General features: G+C 43.0%; 1 long non-coding RNA gene across 2 annotated transcripts; it reads right to left on the bottom strand.

Annotated features, from left to right (window-relative positions):
* Window positions 1-2,342: 2,342 nt before the first annotated feature.
* LOC128792970 (uncharacterized) lies at window positions 2,343-4,962 on the bottom strand. Of its 2 annotated transcripts, none has more exons than XR_008432616.1 (2): window positions 4,755-4,962; window positions 2,343-2,450 (listed from the first exon to the last, which is right to left on the bottom strand). It is a non-coding gene; the product is annotated as an uncharacterized LOC128792970 (long non-coding RNA). The 2 variants fall into 2 exon arrangements; XR_008432617.1 differs by lacking the exon at window positions 2,343-2,450 and adding an exon at window positions 3,984-4,148.
* Between the last annotated feature and the right edge of the window lie 1,503 nt (window positions 4,963-6,465).

Here is a 6,465-nt window from a genome sequence, read left to right on the forward strand (position 1 = left end):
AGCCAGTCTGAAGAACAAGGCTCACACCGAGTCTGGTGTCCACAGTGCCCCCACATCAGCCCCTGCACCCTGCAGACCTGTTCCCATTGCTCAGCAAAACTTGCAAGGGCAGACAGAGCTCAAGGGTAACAGGAAATGCAAAGGCATTTCAGCAAAGTGCTCACGTTCCAAATAGCTGTGTAACCTGAATTCTAGCCCCTGTGTTTGCATATCATGGAAGCCTTCAATGTCACAATAGCCCATGCAAAATTTCTTGCTTCAGTCAATGCATTCCATTGACTTTTACTGGGGAAGGAGACAGAAAATCATTATTTCACTATCAACTTCAGGACATTTTTAAAATTCAAATACATTTGTTGCTGCAAAATGCATTTTCTATAGCATTTTGCTTTACTAATGGTGAGGCACATTCTGGTATTACCAGCATAAACCTGTGACAAAGTGCCCAGACCACTTTGGATCCAGAACTGAACGGGGCACGAGATTTCTGGATGTGGATTCTCACATCTGGACTGAGCAGTGAACAGGAGAGCTCAGAGTAAACTTCCACTGAGCTTCCCAGTGCAGGGAGGAGAGGCTGCAGGCGTAGCCCAGATGCATTTGGAGGATGCTAACCTCCAAAAAAAGAAAAGCATGGAATTTTCTGGTGCCCAGCTGAGCTAAGATCTCTGTGTGATGCTGTGTTTCAGCTGACAGCTCACTCTCTGGTGTCACCACCCACAACTGACAAACAGCATTAAAAGCTTGTTCAGATGGGCAGGAGCACTGAACAATCACTGGTACAGAGGTTTGAGAGTGTTCAACCATAGGTACACTTGAAACTCCAGAGCTTGAGTAATAGATACTTTAACCCTTTTGGTTTGAAGCGTAAGCTAGTAGGGCAGATGATACTGGACAAGGAAAGATCTGATCCTTGAATAAAGCTTGGAAGGCAGAGAGAACTCATGTTTTGGCAGGCAGAGAATGCCAAATCCCTGGAAGGAGCTCAGGTCACATAACACAACAGCACTACAGCAGTTCCTTGATTTTCCTGAAAAGAGGGCCACAGGGTGCAGAGTTTACCCCACAAAAGTGGCTGTTTTTTCATAACTTGCCTCTTTATCAACACCTGTCTCAGAAATTAAAATTAAGAATTTAATCTCCTGGTTTGCCATAGAAGCAGCCCTTCCAGTGTGTGAAAGAAGCACAAGCTTGCAGTAGCCTGTTCTGGAAATTCTCTGGTACCTTTTTGTAGCTAGAGGGAGGAAATTAATGGATGCAGCTGCTAATCCTCTAATATTCTAATGAAAACTTCATTTTTATTTAAACTTAGCTTTTATAGGTTTCCTGCTTGTGAATAACACTTGGTAGGAAAATGAACCTAGTTGTTAAAGCAGTGTGGACAGGGACATAATTTCAGACATTTGATCTCAGTTTCTCCCTGGAGGGAGAAAATGAGGCATAATACATCCAGAATTGGAAACTTAAAGGTTGATGGCAACAACCAGCGCTGCTTTTAGGCAACTTCAGGAGAGCTGTGTTGCAAAGGAAAATGTTTTCCTCACTGCAGTGTATGGAGGATTTTTGTTGGCATGTCCTGGTTCTTTGTGTCACGTGTGATCAATGCCTAAGGCAGACATGTGGAGGACAGCCTCTGCTCCATGGGGGGCACAATTTCTGCCCTCCACTTAAAATGAGTGTTACTCCCTTTTCTATGGAATTGCACTGGCTAAGTCCCACCAGTCTGGGCTGCCATTGCCCAGGTGCTTTCTGCATTTAGTATGTGGAGACTTGAATTTATTTCCACTGCAGAAGAGGATACAGAATGCAATCCATTACTGGAGATCGGGTGTGCTGCTCCATGCAGCTGAGGAACATCTGCTCCCTGCTGCAGTTCAGGCTCTGAACCTCTGCACCTGAAGAATATTTGGTTTATGGTATAGTTCAGCCTATGTTGATGAAAATAATTAAAGAGCACTTGAATCCTTCACAGTGAAGGCCTCTAGTTAATGTTTACTGTGATGATAACATAAAATGCCAGGAAGCAAAAATTTTTTGAAACTTTTTAATAATCAGAACACAGAGTTTTGAATATTAGATATTTATAGGCAGCTCGAGTAACTATTGTTTTTACAAGAGGAGCAGATGTAAATAAAGGTGTTTTTTCAAGGTGTAGTCTGCTATTGACAAAAGAGTTCTACTGCAAGAGAGAGGTGGAGGAGAGGTGGATCCACTTACGGACTGGAGCTGCTCTTTACTGTTTCCATTTGTGAGAAATCATCACAGGCAATCAGCCATCTCCTTGGCTTTAGGATGAGGGTGTTTTGGGGTGAGTATCAAAAGATAGCTCTGGAGACAAGCACTGACATGGATCTCATTTATCCCTGCCTTGGAGCTGGGAGATGAATGTGCTTCGAGGAAACCCAGCAAACGCGAGCAGAAGAAAAGACTGGAAAGTAAAACACAAGGTTCTGGGGGAAAATGAAAGAGATTGGGAAGATCATTTAGTCAAATCTTGTGGGTTTAGTGTAATACCACAAATACAATGCTCTGAGCATTCTGAGGCCTCCTTCTTTATAATTCAACACCACACGCTGAATTTTCACTTCTGTGGTTGAGATACTTTGGAGTCACCTTGATCTATTTTACAGCTTTTTTCCCCAATATTTTATGTAGGTTGTTTGGGTCTTTTTGGCTTTTATCTTTCTGTGATGGAAGAGATAATGTTGGCAGAATACAGAACAGTTAAAAGATGCTCTCTCAATCTTTGTGGAAATTCCAGTTATTTTCTGCTTTTGTTGCAAACTAGTGGTGAAATTGTTCAGAAACCAACACACAGAGCTGAACATCTTTAAAACAGCTTTGTCTCCTGTTGAATTACCAAAGGAAAAGTAAGTATGCTTTCAATTTTTCTCATTGCTGCTAATTCTAGGACAATGTTGCATTGTATATTAATAAGTAGAATACAATTTCAGTGAAAGGATAGGAAAGTGACTAACATTAGAAAACTATAGGTCTCAAATTTGCTTTGAAGGTTTGTATCTTTGCCTAAAGTAGTATTGCATTGGGATTCTGGTACGGGTTTTGTGCTAGGCTGTCTGAGGACGTACTCAGTCTTCATGCTGTTGAAATTATTGAAGCTTGAACAATTTATACTGGCAGTGCCCAGCTTTTCTCTTGAAGTTTTGAACGTTCCCCTGTAATTGCCCAGAAAAGTAAATCTTTAGAATGCTGTGGGGTTATGTCCTTGCATGGTGTCTGAGGAAAGTGCATCTCAAAGGAGAAGCCAGTGTTTGTGGGGGGGTAATGTCAGAGCTCTCACTACGAACTCTGTCCTCTGCCTGTGCTGGTGAACCCAAATGCACACGGGTCTGCCACTGGGACCTGCTCTAGCTGCACTAATTAGTGCAAAGGCTGAGGGGGAAATAAAAACGGGACATGAGCAGTCTTGTTTACTCAGTTAACCAGAAGTCAGAGATCACAAAAGAAGGAGTAGTTAACACCAGTGTGATTCAGACTAGTGGGGAGGCCTGGCCTGTGGTTGTTTAGATCTTCTGCTGTGATGAGTCTTCTCATAATAGGCCCTAAACCAGGACACACATGAAGTCCTAAAACCTGGTAACTTAGCCTAAAAGTATAGAAAACCAGTTTATTTTTTCCTGTCAAGTAATTCAATGCACTAACAGAGCAGAGAGGAGATTAAGGTGGAGTTTGTCATAAAGATCTGTAAGTATTCAATGAGACACTTTTGTCCCATTGATCAAGTTACAGACTCTATTCTATCCCTCTATCCCTGTCCCTAAAAGGGACTCTATCCCTTTTAGATATCTGGTGATTATTCTTAAAAAACAAATTATTAACCTTCATCTAAACTACTTACCTGTAAACTTAGAATCGTTTTATCCAAGGGGGCTTTTCAGCACAAATTAGGATTTGAAAACCACTGGTTCCCATTATTATTAATATTTGCAGAAAGCTGTTGCCAGAAATATTTATCTGCAAAATGCTGTTTGTTCCAAGAGTTTTATTTGGTTGTGCATCTTGTTTATCATTTGCTAGCATGTGAGTTTCCAGGGTCCAGTACTAAGGCAGACAAGGGTAATTGTTCTTCAAATGTTGCTATTATTTTACTTGAGATTTCCCATTATGAAATACCCTTAAATCAGTGTCTGTCAAAGAATCAGATTAGTGCCTGATTAGATCTGTCAAGTTTCATCTTCCAAAGTGTTTTGTGCCAGATTTGGATTTGAGGATGAATGCTTAGAGTATTAGAAGTTAATATATGATACAATTGAAAGCTCTGTTGGGTAATTACATTTTTCATTTTGAATTTGTTACCCTAACAAGTACAGTAGGGCACAAATGAAAGGTTCTAATATCAGAAAATTCACTACATGATGTCATACACTGCATCCCTCCCAGAAGAATTCATGTTAATTGTCACAGATCCCTGCCAAAATCATGAGCAGTGTGCAGTAATGAAATCCTAATAGCAGACAGCTGGCTTTAGAGGCACATACCCAATGGCTTTAGCATTTTTCAAAGGTTACTCCTGCAAGGGCTCTGAACTCCTGCCTGACCCACTGAGGGAAGGGATGCTGCTCTGCCAGCAGCTCTGCAGAGCTCTGCAGTCTCTGCACACTCTGTGTGGGGCAGGAAAAGGGGCACTGGACCCACCTCTCTCCCAGTTTCCCTCAATGCCTGGCTGAGCCCAAGGGAAACGTCTGCCTCTACATTGAATTGAACTGCATCATGACTTTCTAATTATCCCCTACCTTCTATTTTCCCAGGCTCCAGCCCTGGGAATACCATTCTCTGATGTGTGTTTGTTTATAAATGGGTCATTTCCATGGGGCTTTGCCCTCTCCAGTTGGCTTCAAAACCTAAACTGTGTGGAGGAGTCTGTTTTCCACCTCACTGCAGACACTCTCCCTTGTTTTCTTGGGTGAGGAACATACCCCAGCGAGCTCCTTCTTTCCCGAGACTAACTTGTGGATCCTAGTGACATTTGTGAGGTCACCTTCACAGCTCACAGTCCCAGACAGAAAGAAGGGGAGCTGTCACCATTCTTTTGGGATCCTAAAAAAAAACCCAATTTTAATATACCAGTCCACCTGCTTCATGTCATGGAGAGGTGAACTCTGCAGGTAGATGTACTCAGTGGTACCAGCATCCATCCACAGATCAATCCTTCTCCTGTGTTTGGAATTTGATTTCTCACTACTGTTTACCAGTCATCTGAGGGTGACAGTTTTTATCAGTATCTACAGCCCTGTATGGATCTGTTTGAAAGCCCCACATTAGCTTTCTGCTGCCAGTCCTTACCTACTGATGTGCTGGTCACAGCTTGGAGGAGACTAAACCTTGTAGTCCAGCACACTGGTGTGAGCTGTCCACCCAGGAGGAGTGGCAGCTGTCCCTGCAGGGTGAAGCGCAGTGGAAGGTGATCCCAGGGCACATTGGCACCAGCAGAGAGAGCTCCATGTGCCCCCTGAGGCTGCTGTGGCAACACCTTGTGTGCTGGGCAGGTGAGTAAGGAGGCAGAGTGCAGCAGGGCCCCCAGGTACTTTGTGTCCTGGGTGGAATTTTGCACTGGGTGCTGCAGAAGGACGTGCAGGTGCAGACTCAGGGAACCCCTTGTGGGGGTGGTGGCAATCCAACACAGACATTGCTCCTGGGCAGGGAAAAGCCCCACTGCTTCCTGCTCCAGAAACAGAACTGGCAGCCCCTGGAGAAGAAAACCTCTCCTGATATGGTAGGCCAAGTGAGACTTCTGTTTGAACACCAGTAAATCAGGTCATAAAGGGAACTTGCCAGCAGCATGGTGAAGATTGGGGTGGGGGCTGCAGATTGTGTGCCTTGCCATGGGGAAAATCACGCTGCTGAAGTCAGCAGTAATGTTAGATAGAAAATGCTCCCTGGGCATGAACAGATTTCTCCAGGTTCAGTAAAATATTTGAGAGATAGATATATAGGTGGGAATATCTGATTTTTTTTTTTTAATTTCTAAGTAGTAGGTGAGTATATTGTAATCTGGGCAAATCAATCCCTTCCTACACCACCTGCACTAGGAGATGGTTTTCACTCCTGATATCAGTGATATTTCTGTGATATTTCAGTGATAATCTCCAGGCTCTTATGCCCTTTGATAAGGACAGCCACCACAGTTTCATAACTTCTGCTTGTCAAGGCAGTGCACATGCCAGGTGGAACAATAATAAATCAGCTCAGGCAGAAGTTCTTGCTACTCCTTCTTTTCCTCTATGATGAATTCCAGTGTAAACCTGCCATGTTGCACATGTTGTTTTAGCTATTTACACTGTCCTACTTCATGTTTTTCTTTTAGCATATTGGTAAATGCTCAAGCAAAACAATATTAGAGCAGGGAATGCAACAAGTGGTTTCTAAGAGACATCTCAAAATGAAAATTATACAGCAGCAACTCCACTGTCAGAGGCTTGGCTGTATAAACAAAAGTTAATATTA

Source organism: Vidua chalybeata, chromosome 10 (assembly GCF_026979565.1).
Source record: "Vidua chalybeata isolate OUT-0048 chromosome 10, bVidCha1 merged haplotype, whole genome shotgun sequence".
NCBI classification, from domain to species: domain Eukaryota; kingdom Metazoa; phylum Chordata; class Aves; order Passeriformes; family Viduidae; genus Vidua; species Vidua chalybeata.